This window comes from Hordeum vulgare, chromosome 4H (genome assembly GCF_904849725.1).
Source record: "Hordeum vulgare subsp. vulgare chromosome 4H, MorexV3_pseudomolecules_assembly, whole genome shotgun sequence".
NCBI lineage: Eukaryota > Viridiplantae > Streptophyta > Magnoliopsida > Poales > Poaceae > Hordeum > Hordeum vulgare.
This window is the reverse complement of record NC_058521.1, coordinates 461279401-461292666: the sequence shown is the minus strand read 5'-3', so window position 1 is coordinate 461292666 and position 13266 is coordinate 461279401.

Below are 13266 nucleotides of genomic sequence, written 5' to 3'. Positions count from 1 at the left end.
AAACTATGGATAGTATCGAGGGGTACTAGCCATGGAAAACTTAGAATACAGTAATATAGCATCAATCTAAATAGAAATCAAGATTACTACACTACCTAAAGAGTTGGTGGTTTGTTTTCTTATGCTAATGATATCACGAGTTTCTGTTTAAGTTTTGTGTTGTGAAATTTTCAAGTTTTGGGTGATGTTCTCATGGACAATGGGATAAAGAGTGGAAAGAGCTTAAGCTTCGGGATGCCCAAGGCATCCCAATCCAAATTCAAGGACACCAAAAATCCTAAGCTTGGGGATGCCCCGGGAAGGCATCCCCTCTTTCGTCTTCAATCCATCGGTAACGTTACTTGGAGCTATATTTTTATTCACCACATGATATGTGTTTTGCTTGGAGCGTCGTGTTTTATAGGAGTCTTTTCTTTTTATTTTGTCACAATCATCCTTGCTGCACACCTTTTTGAGAGGGACATGCACTCATCGTGAATTTGCTAGAATACTCATTGAGCTTCACTTATATCTTTTGAGTTAGGCAATTTAGCTCGCATGTGCATCACTTATATCTTTTGAGCTAGATAACTCTGCTCTGGTGCTTCACTTAGATCTTTTTACAGCACGGCGGTGTCATATTTTGAAGAAATAAGAACTCTCGATCTTCACTTATATCTTTTTGAGAGTGCTCTCTCTAAGTAACTTGGTAAGTGGCGTGTGCTATGAAAGTAGTCCTAAAGATGATAGGCATCCAAAGAGGATATAATAAAAACTTCCATATTCAAGTGCATTGATTAGTAAAGAGAAGTTTCATTCCTCTCAATTAGTTTTGAGATATGGATATGGTAATATTAGAGTCATGTTAGTAGGGTGTTGTTAATCTAGAAATACTTGTGTTGAAATTAGTGATTCCCGTAGCATGCACGTATGGTGAACCGCTATGTTAGGAACTAGGAGCATAATTGATTTATTGATTGTCAGCCTTTGTGTGGCGGTCGGGATCACGCGATGGTTAACACCTACCAACCCTTCCCCTAGGAGTATGCGTTTAGCACTTTGTTTCGATTACTAATAAAACTTCCGCAATAAGTATATGAGTTCTTCATGACTAATGTGAGTCCATGGTATAGATGCACTTTCACCTTCCACCATTGCTAGCCTCTCTAGTGCTGCGCAACTTTCGTCGGTGCACAAACCCACCATATACCTTCCTCAAAACAGCCACCATACCTACCTATTATGGCATTTTCATAGCCATTCCGAGATATATCGACATGCAACTCCCACCGTTCCGTCTCATGACTTGTGCCGTCACTTTCATATTGCCATTGCATGATCGTAAGATCGAAAGCAAGATGTTTCAACGTCAAACGCTAAGCTAGATCATTGCACATCCCGGTACACTGCCGGAGGCATTTCCTAAAGAGTCGTCATTGTTCTAAGTATTGAGTTGTAAGTAAATAAAAGTGTGATGATCATCATTATTAGAGCATTGTCCCATGTGAGAAAAAAAGGCCAAAGATGCTCACCAAAAAAATCAAAAAAAGAGGCCAAAGAGCCCAAACAATAAAAGAGAGAGAAAAAGAGAGAAGGCACAATGCTACTATCTTTTTCCACACTTGTGTTTCAAAATAGCACCATGTTCTTCATGATAGAGAGTCTCTCGTTTTGACACCCCCATATGCTAGTGGGAATTTTCATTATATAACTTGGATTGTATATTCCAATGATGGGCTTCCTCAAAATTTCCCTAGGTCTTCGTGAGCAAGAAAGTTGGGTGCACACCCACTAGTTTTCCTTTTGAGCTTTCACACACTTATAGCTCTAGTGCATCCATTGCATGGTAATGCCTACTCATTCACATTTATATCTATTGATGGGCATCTCCATAGCCCGTTGATATGCCGAGTCAATGTGACCATCTCCTCCTTTTTGCCTCACAACCTCCACCACACTCTATTCCACCTATAGTGCTATATCCATGGCTCACGCTCATGTATTGCGTGAGAGTTGAAAAAGTTTGAGAAAGTACGAGTGTGAAAACAATTACTTGGCCAATACCGGGGTTGTGCATGATTTAAATTCGTTGTGTGGGGATGATGGAGCATAGCCAGACTATATGATTTTGTAGGGATAACTTCTTTGGCCTTGTTATTTCAAAAGTTCATGATCACTTTGCTACTATGCTTGAAGTACTATTGTTTTCATGTCAATAGTAAACTATTGTTTTGAATCTTACGGATCTGAACATTCATGCCACAAGAAAGAAGTTACGAAGGAGAAATATGTTAGGTAGCATTTCACATCAAAAATTTGGTCTTTATCACTTCCCTACTCGAGGACGAGTAGGAGTTAAGCTTGGGGATGCTTGATACGTCTCCAACATATCTATAATTTTTTATGGTTCCATGCTATTATCTTGTCAACTTTGGATGTTTTGTATGCATGAATATGCTATTATATATATTTTTTGGGACTAACCTATTAACTCAGTGCCAAGTGCGAGTTTCTATTTTTCCGTGTTTTTGACCCTTTTTAGAGAAGAATATTAAACAGAGTCCAAATGGAATAAAACCTGCGGAATGATTTTTTTCCGTAACACAAGATACGCACGGAACTTGAGAACCAAGGCAAAGGACCCGGGGGGAGCTCACAAGCCCCCTAGCCGCGGACGGGGGGGCGCCTACCAGACTTGTGGGCCCCACATGGCTCCTTTGCCCTACTTCTTTCGCCTATAAATTCCCTAAAAATCCAGAACCACCAGAGAGAGCCACGAAAATACTTTTCCGCCGCGGCAAGCTTCTGCCTCTGCAAGATCCCATCTGGGGACCATTCTGGTGCCCTGTCGGAGGGGGATTCGGACACGGAGGGCTTCTTCATCAACACCATTGCCTCTCCGATGATGCGTGAGTATTTCACCACAGACCTTTGGGCCCATAGCTAGTAGCTAGATGGCTTCTTCTCTCTCTTGGATCTACAATACAAAGTTCTCCATGATCTTCATGGAGATCTATCCGATGTAACCTTCTTTTGCGGTGTGTTTGTCGAGATCCGATGAATTGTGGATTTATGATCAGATTATCTATGAATATTATTTGAGTCTCCTCTGATCTCTTATATGCATGATTTCGTACCCTTGTAATTCTCTTCGAGTTGTGGGTTTCGTTTGGCCAACTTGATCTATAATTCTTGCAATGGGAGAAGTGCTTGGTTTTGGGTTCATACCGTGCGGTGTCCTCACCCAGTGACATAAGGGGTAGCGAGGCATGCATCGTGTTGTTGTCATCAAGGGTAAAAAGATGGGGTTTATATCTATTGCGTGAATCTACCCCTCTACATCATGTCATCTTGCTTAAGGCGTTACTCTGTTTGTTATGAACTCAATACACTAGAGGCATGCTGGATAGCGGTCGATGTGTGGAGTAATAGTAGTAGATGCAGAAAGTATCGGTCTACTTGTCTCCAATGTGATGCCTATATGTATGATCATTGCCTTAGATATCATCATGACTTTGCGCGATTCTATCAATTGCTCGACAGTAATTCGTTCACCCACCGTAATACTTGCTATCATAAGAGAAGCCTCTAGTGAAGACTATGGCCCCCGGGTCTACTTCACATTCTATTTTCAGTTCCACAAAATTACTTTGTTGCACTTTTCACCTTCAGATCTCACCTTGAAAATAATCATGAAGGAATTGACAACCCCTTTATAGCATTGGGTGCAAGTTTCTTTGTTTTTGCGCAGGTACATTGGTGCATCATATTGATACTCCTACTGGATTGATACCTTGGTTCTCAAACTGAGGGAAATACTTACTGCTACTATGCTGCATCACCCTTTCCTCTTCAAGGGAAAAACCCATGGAAGCTCAAGAGGTAGCAGGGGACGTGGCAGTCACTCTATCTGTGGCACGGAGGGTGACGGCATGGTGTCGGGGTAAGAAAATGGCCTGCTCAGCCACTGGAGTCCACATGGCGATGGAATTGCTTGAGCGAGGACGGCGTGACGGACCAACATGGTGGAGCAGGGCGGCGGAGGCGGAGTCCAGCATGGCTACGGAAGCCGAGGGCGCCGGGTAGATCAGGCGGGAGTGGACCGAGGTCTGTGTGGGAATAGGACCAAGACGATTCTTGGCCGGCCACCCCTGCCCCGATTGCATGGAGTTTGAGGGCACTGCTTGCCAATGTGTCCTGGCTGCTCACAGATGATGTAGTGGATTGGGTCTCTACAGTCGACGCGACAGTGGCGCTTGCTAAGACATCTCAAGCAGCGGCCACGGAAGCGACTTAAGAAGGCCTGTCGGGCAGGGTCTCCATTGAATACTTCGCGGCGTGAAGGAGGGAGCTCCTGGAGGTGCGAGCTCGGATCCGACGGTCCGTAGGTTGGGCGCCGGCCTTTCTGGTGATTGACCTCGGTCCAATCCCCATGCATGCCTGAAACGGCAAGATCAACAAAGGGGGATGAGGCGACAACAATGGATTTAAGGCGCGGGTAAGGGGGCGCAGCCAGATCCATCGGGTCGGGGTGCTGCTGCCCGCAAAATGGACAATTTTGACCCCTACGCTGAAAGAAATCGAATATTGAACCCTCCGCGGAAGAAATTCACCGAGCTGGCCCTTTTGTGTCGCGCCCGACGCCTAGGCGCCACACTACACTGTGTGACGCCTAAGCCGTTGGCGCCACACACACGTCCATGCTCGCACTGGTGTCCACACACCTCGGCAATGCGATGCCTAAGGCTCAGGCGTTGCACACGCTGCAGTGTGGCGCCAAGCTCTTAGGCGCCACACATGCACTTATCCAGCCACAGGTCGGCCCCCTCCCCACCCCCTCCCCGTTCACCCCCTTCACCAGAGTCTTCACAGCTCGAGTTGAAATCGCCCCTTCCTCAAATCCCTCTCCAAATCAACAAATTTGAAGGTTTGGTTCAGGCATTTCGTGTCCAATCCCTCCCCTAAGTTAATCCCCCCTCCCCCGATCCCCTCCTTCTCATCCCAAAAAAAATCTCATTTGGTGACTTTTTTGCAAATGTGAGGAAACCCTAGTTCTTCATGAAATTTGGGATGTATATGATATTGTTGCATTTGTTTGTATGTTAGGATAAGGGGTATGATGCGGTTAGGATTAGGGTTTTTTGGATGTTTTCATTATGGTTGTGTTAGGGTTAGGGGTAAGATGGGGTTAGGATTATGTATGTTTGGATGTTAGGAATAGGTATTTTGTAGATTTTGTAGTATTTGGATGATTGCTTATAGAAAATATTGTATGTTGTGTTGTTTAGGGATGGGAAGAACATGTGTTTATGTTCATCACGTGGACAAGGATGCCTTTTTAAAAGGAAATATTGATCCAGACCTGGATGAGCTTGACATGGTGTTCGATTTCTGTCCTAGCTATGCTGAATTGTTGGAACAAGTCCGAAAGGATTTGAATTGGATGGAACCAAGTGATTTTGTTGAGTTTGATGGTAGGCATAATGTGGGATTCGGAATGCACATTTGTTGGAAGACCATGCGTGTCAACTCCGAGCAACGTTGGCTTGCATACAAGGATACGGAGGCCGAATCACTAGACAAGGCTCTTGGGTTATTTTCCATCAAAATAAATGTTCCTAACTTGCACTTGGATTTGACTTGGGTTGCCTCTCCGATTGTTGAAGCAAGTCCTCCACGCATCAACGAAGAGGCCAACATTAAACCTCTTTCAGCACAACAATTGAGTATCCAACATGAACCATTGCTAGAGGAGAATGATGAGCATGATGATGATGAGAATGATGATATTGTTCTCCATGACAACAGCCTTGGTGATTTGGAAAAATATAATTTGCAGAGACAATGAACCATTCTATTCCGTACTCACATGGCTATGCATCCGAGTCGGATGATGAGGGTCCCGATGAAGAAGTTGATGAGGAAGGGTTCACGGCAAAGGAGGCTGAAGCTTTCAGGAAGGTATTAGGGCGGGATCACCGGACACCATTGTTCGAGGATCTTACTATGAAACTCCACTATTATGTACTTTTGAACCTATTATGTATCTTTGAACCTATGATGTATGTTTGAACCTATTGTGTTGTTCAACCTATTATGTATGTTTGAACCTATTGTGTTGCATATCAATGGACAACGCATTAGCCAAAGATCTTTTTCCTGCAAGCATATTGGATTGAGATGGAACGTGTGTGCATCACCAAAGCTTGGCTCGACACCATATGGCTGCCATTCCACCTACAACACAACAAAAAGGCACAATTCATTTTTTCCTTACATTTAAGGAGTCAGCTCTGTGATGTTTACCTGCTCGGCGGTAAGAGAATCCATCTCGTTCGTGTATTGCTTGTACAAGAGATTCACATCGCTCGTCACCTCCGATACCACGTCCCACTTGTAAGCCCAGGTAGGAAGCCGTACATGGTTGTCATGGTCATCCTAGGGCTTGAAGGTTGCATCTTTAGGGCGTTCAACAGGAAGGCGTTCCCAGCTCCATACCGAAAGTAGGAGCATACAACCAACAATTCCGCCGTATTTTGTGGACCTGCGACAAGCTTCGTCCAACTACAAGTAAAGACAAGCATGGATCAGTTAAGCACAAAAGTAAAAGACAAACAAAAACTTATTATTAAAAATGTATTACCTGCCGGTACAAGTAGGCCAATGCGGCCGACCCCTAGTTGAACTTGTTGTCGGAAACAGTCAATGCCTTCAGCCACATCCATTGAGCATTCTTGCCAATGCCGTGAGCGAATATAGTCCTAGAGATAACATACCACATGTACAAGCGAGCATAAGTCTGGATCACCTCGTCATTCGCGTCCTCGGGACAATGAACAAAGTTGGCTGCAATCCAAGTGAAAGGAGCGCCAGTCGGAACACTATCTTTCTTCCGTCCATCTTCTACCTCCGGCTCTGGAGGTGACGTACCAATAAGGGCCTCCATTTGTTGCCGCCATCCCTCAGAATCGGTGCTCATAGAAAGAGGCTTCCCCTAGATCGGAAGTGCGGTGATCATGAAAACATCTTGAAGAGTCACTGTCATCTCTCCGGTTCGGAGGTGAAAATTATGGGTCTCCGGCCTCCATCGATCAGTAAGTGCACTGATTGCCGCATCATTCAGGTTGGGCGTTGACTGACTCACAAGCTGAATGAATGGAAGGAGTCGTGTCATCTCGATGTATGGTGTGTACCGCTCATCATACGACATGACAGTCGATGCCCTGTGAGACCGAATCTTCAACGGCATAAGCTTCTGCAAACATAGAGGAGTGATATGATTAAGGTTTGATCTTATTAAATAAATACATGATTTTTGAACATAATAATATGTTGTACTTACCATCCCCTTCTCTGACATCAAGTAGGCCCGGTGTTCAACGTCATATGCATCATCCAAAAGCCACACCATCCTACATATCACAAAAAAATAATTCAACTAACTTCTCATATATATTCATCTACTAATATAGGAATATGAATCTAGTCATGTACATATAGGAATAGGAATATTCATCTACTCATCCTACTCATATAAGAATAGTAATGTACTCATCTACATATAGAAATAGTCATCTACTAATCCACTCATCTACATATTACTAAAACAAATACTCATAAGAATCTACTCATCTTCAAAAAAAAGTCATGTACTCATTTCCTCATAAAATCCACACCATCTACTCATAGGAATAGTCATATACCAAAAGTACTCATCTAGGATTCATAAAATAGAAATAACTCCTCATCCATATTTAAAATCCAATTAAAACATGGCTCTCAACCTAACTAATACAAATCTGAAAAATATGCAATACTTTTTGGATAGAAAGATGGGAAATGGAAGAGATTACCTCCTTGACAAGTTTGTGGGACAAATCCACGGAAGAAATCAACAGATCTGAAGCATTTCGAAGAGGGGATTGAGATGAGGAGAAGAGGCAGCCGTCGCTGCTGTCGGTTGGGGGAAAACGAATGGGAGTGGGTGGGGGAGGGGGCCGGCCCGTGGCTGGATAAGTGCATGTGTGGCGCCTAAGAGCTCGACGCCACTCTTCAATGTGTGCAACGCCTGAGCCTTATGCGCCGCACTTCCGGGGTGTGGGGCCACAAGTGCCAGCGTGGACGGGGATGTGGCGCCGACGGCTTAGGCGTTACATAGTGTAGTGTGGCGCCTAGGCGTCGAGCGCCACACAAAAGGGTCAGCACGGTGAATTTCTTTCGCGGAGGGTTTAGCATTCGATTTCTTTCAACGCGGGGGTTAGAATTGTCAATTTTGTCGCTGCTTCCCTCAATGGAGAGCTGAAGGGGGCGGGATCTGCGGTGGGGATGGGATGCAGCCAGATCCTTCGTCGTGGAGGAACACATGTGGCGGAGAAGCCAAATTTGTCTCGGATTCCGAGAGACGCAGCTGAGGATCCAGCGCTGAGACCGGACTAGCAGGCGTCGGAGGGGGTGCATGAGGACTACCGCCCGTGCTGCAACGCGGAGAGCACGACGGACCCATGCCACCAGGAGGAGCCCCTGCCCGGAGCAGGCAGCGGCTGGGGCTAAGTGTCCGCCGCGGTCGGAGTGGCCGACTGCGCTGGGTGGGGAGCTAGCTAGGGGCGAGGAGCTCGTGAGGTCCAACTTCTCACATGCCGGGGGATCCACGGAACCACTTATCACCATGTGTGGCCGGTAATGATCGATAGAGATTACAAAGCCTTTCATGTTGTTATTGTATGTTCAAGTTTTATATGCACAATTTGTTCAACTATGTGTTTTGTCCCGAGGTAATATTATCCGGAGTCATAGAACTTGCTCTCGATGTTCAGTTTGATGCTAAAACTTTAAAAATATGAATTTATGATTATTTAAGCGTTTTCATGCAAATACGGTCACAAAGCATGTATCCGGGCGTATCCACCACTCATGTGGTCCCATTGGAAACGACGGTTGATCACAGAGACGTTAGGTGTGACGTTTATTTTTTGCGAAAACACCCTGAGCTTTTTGATGATTATGTACTAATGATTCACACATAATAAGCACCGGTAAATGCAAAAAATTAATGGCATCATGAGGATTCAAACTAGCAACCTCCTAACCCCGTCGCTAATGCTAAATACCACAGTACATGTCCTTTGATGTGTAGTACGTAAATGTATACGCTATTGTATCGATAAACCAACAAATAAATTTGTTTTCTAGCCGGGAAAACCATAATTCAACCATACATAAAGACATCGATGATGTTAGCTATAAGCTTGCTCCAATATTGAGTTATCTAAACGAATTTAGGGGGTGGAGAATTTTTCACTCCGCTCATTCTTTTCTTTCATCTAGATTTTAAATTGTTTGAATTCAAACAAAATATCCGTTGATTTGTCTGAGAGAATTTTCGACCATTTCGAAGGTGAGCAGATTTTTTGTCATTTCAAAATACATACTTGTTTATGTGTCTAAGGAGAAACACATAATTTTATATGCGGGCAAGGACGACTACTCGTTCCCGCAAAAAAGGATGACTACTCGAGGATGAGCGGGGTTTTTTGCCCGAATTTATTCAAACGTATTTTAAAAAAAATTTGGCATTAAAATATAGAAATTTGAAACTAGAAAAGAACAAAATTTGTGCACCTGACAGAATGTAGTACTGCACATCCGCTAGGTGCCTCGTCTTGCGAGTTCTGAGTCTCTTCCTAGTGCATTTTTTGCATATACTTCCTCTGTTCTTAAACATAAATCTTTTTAAAATTTCAACTAATATACTATATAGATATGTATATAAATATATTTAAGAGTATGAATTCATTTATTTTGCTTCATTTTTAATGAAATCTTTAAAAAACTTAAATTTAGGAATGGAGGGAGTAGATATCAGCTAAAATTGTAAAAAAGAATAATGGTGGAAACCATAGAATGACGTGAAAATATCAGCTAAATCCTGCTTTCATTGTGCAATAAGAGAGGACAATCTTTTCATAGACGTGATATTGTGCTTGTTGCAGTGGTTGGCATGTGCGTAGATGGCGTCGTGAGTTCGAGCCTCTCCAATGTCCTTTTTTAATCTCACTTCTCTCACTCCATCATATTTCTCTCACACCACCACGTGGGACCCACATGTCAAGGATAGATTTATACATCTATCATGCTGTCAAGCGGGGCCCACACATGCTTGGTAGGGGATTCACACAATTAAATATAATGCAGGGATCTTTCTCCAAAAATAAACACGCGTCAGTCTGGTTACTCACAGCGGGCCATAGTCATGTTGGCACATCACGAAGTGCATGATACGGATGAAGTGACCGTATTTGGACGAGAATGCAAGTTGGGTGACCATAAATCCGTATTTTTAAAGTTTTAACATCAAATTGAAGATCCACAACAAGTTCTATGACTCCTAGTGATATTACCTATTTTGTCCCGGGGAATTTAAGTTGTAAGCTAGCTTGGCTGTGACGGTTGTGACCCGTTATGTATGCACTTCCCCTCTGACGCGTGAATCGCCAGTATCTGGGATGCATGTCGTGTTAATTTCGTCGGATTTGCTATTTCTCAGTTGCGTGAGAAATCTGGGAGCGTTGGACGATTCTTGAAGAGAAGAAATGATGGTTCACAAGGTGAGAGAGGGGCTTTTTTGTTTTGCGTGCCGCTCAGATTAGGCAGAGCCCGAGCTTGAGACGGGGATGCAGCAGCGTCGCTGGTGAGGCCTCATCAGGATATGTAGAGGAGAGGCGGGGGTATGAGGGAGGGGTGGGTGGGGTGGGAGGAAGAAGACAGGCTGAAGGAGGGAGAAGAACATGTGCCGTTGGGTTTTAATCCAACAATCGGGACGGAAATTGCTTTTGGAGCTCGGCCTCTATGGAGGCCTTTAAATTTGTAATTCAAAATTTGTAGAAATTCATGTTTTTACATTTTAAAAAATACAGAGATAAGTGAGGGTGTAACACACATGTGTGTAAATTTAAAAAAATACGTTGCAATGAGGATTGTACAAAAAAAACAAATCTAAAGTTTTTTAACACATGATACTATTCATCGTTTCACGCCATGAATTTATCTTTTTTATGCAGATCGTATTTCAAGGTATTTCATCCAAAAATTTTACACACATACACATAACATCCTTCTTTATTTATATTTTTTTAGTTTTTTTGAAACCAAAAAATTTAAAATTTGATTTTTTCAAAAATTTCAAGCTCCTTGAAGCTCAGCCTCCAAGCGTTCGTTCTCCAATCAGGAGATAAAGAAAATCAACCAAAAGTAAAATAACTTTGAGGCGTCTGACCTTTATGTGCTCCCTAATTTGATGCATTTTGTTGTACGCTAGCCCATGAAATTTGGGAGAAAATCGACTATTTGTCATTTTCAATATTGGGCTTTACAACATTGTCATTTTTAAGATTGGCTTCGTAAAAATGACATCCACCCATATGCACTTTTATTACAATGTCATTTTCTTTTTCCAATGCTTTCATTTTTCTTTTCTCAGTTCCCAACACTTGAAGGGGTCAAAATGCATCTAATTTGTTTTGCGTCTGATTTGAAACAACACCATTCGGAGATCATCGCACACAATTTGCCAAGCCCTTCTCCCCAAGATTCATTAGCTCTTCTACCTGCACATTGTGAGGCTGTTCGCCGCCAATTATATGTCCAAATGATAATATTTATACATATGGCATGTTTACATTTCACCTACACGTGTCGATCCATGTTAAAATTTCAGTATCACGTAAGCATCATCATGTATATGGGCGTTGGAGAGTTCGCCCACACGACCCGTAGCGCGCAGTTGCCAGTTGCATCGTGTGAGCGAACGAGTTTCTGCCCACACAATCATCACCTAGTCCACGCGCATATGGGTGAACTGCTCTTCGCACATACGGGCTCGTACGTTGCTAGATGACAACTGCAATTATATGTATGTGGTAACTAGGTAAACATACATGACAACTATGATTCGTTGCTATATGACAACTACAGCTGCGCGTACGTGACAACCAGGTAAACACACATGACAACTATGATTAATCATACATGACAATTATGGTTGGAGACTAAGTGTGAAGTTTAGTAGATTGAGTTCTCAATTAAAAAAATATTTTATGATCTCAACCCATCTCCCACTTCTTGCACGCAAACATCATTTGAAGACATTCAAGTCACGGACAGCGAGGGCTCTTGCACCTTTATGTTCTTACTTTGCTAATTTCAATATTAGATATTAACTCTTGCTTGGTATAGTCTTGAATTGAATTGCATATCTTACTTGCTTTACTTTGAAGTTCTTATATGTGTGTTAGCATGTCACCACAAAAATAATTGTACATGACAACTATTGTTGAACCATATATACATGGCAACTAGGTAAACGCACATCACAACTATCCCCAGATAACTAAAGTTTCATCCAACGATAACTATAATTAACCAAAACAGAAAAAGTTTCCATGCTTTTACAATTACATTTGTCATATACCGGGTAACTAAAGTTGCCATCCTCGGGATAACTAAAGTGTCATCTCCCGAGTAACTAACGTAGTTGCGCCAAGACGCATAGGCGGATTTGCTTCGTGCCACACGCACGAGATGGGGATGGGCGTATGGCATGAAGTAGTTGCACCCATACGTGTGGACAATTCCAATGTTCGTTCAAACACGAACGTGTGGGTTGTCTCCTGCGTACACCACACATGATGTGTGGACGAATGTCTAATATGTTATACATGTGATGTATATCGGAACCCTAAAATATTATTCCGTAGTAAGGACTTTAATGGTTCTGGAATTCAATGTTCCATGTCACTGGCTAAATTGCCTGAACATATCATCACTATCTAGCATAACTTGAAACGACTTTCTAGGTTGCAACCATCATCCTTTTCTTTTCTCCACTTTCGATTTGCATCTTCGCTGAAACAGAAAAAACATACTTCTTCCGTCTTAACATAAGTGTAAACTTGTACAGAGTACATATTGTTGTCATCTTGTACCATCTCGTATCCACCAGGATCATCGCGTGTTACATTAACACAACTCCTTTACCTGTTGGATATGTAAGCAAATCCCGGTGTCAGGTGGAGTGTCCATATGTACCAGGCAGCAGGTTTGCAGTGGTGCAGGGGAAGAGGGTGCTATCATCAAGAGCAAACAACCAGGCCAGCCCCAAAGCTCACAAAATATTGATATACTGCTTCTTTGGTGTCACCGCCGGCGTCCTCGCCGGTCTGCTTGGGTCGGCGGGGGCACCGTAATGGGGCTGTCAATTTTCGTGTTTTCACCATTTTGCTTAAGTTCAGT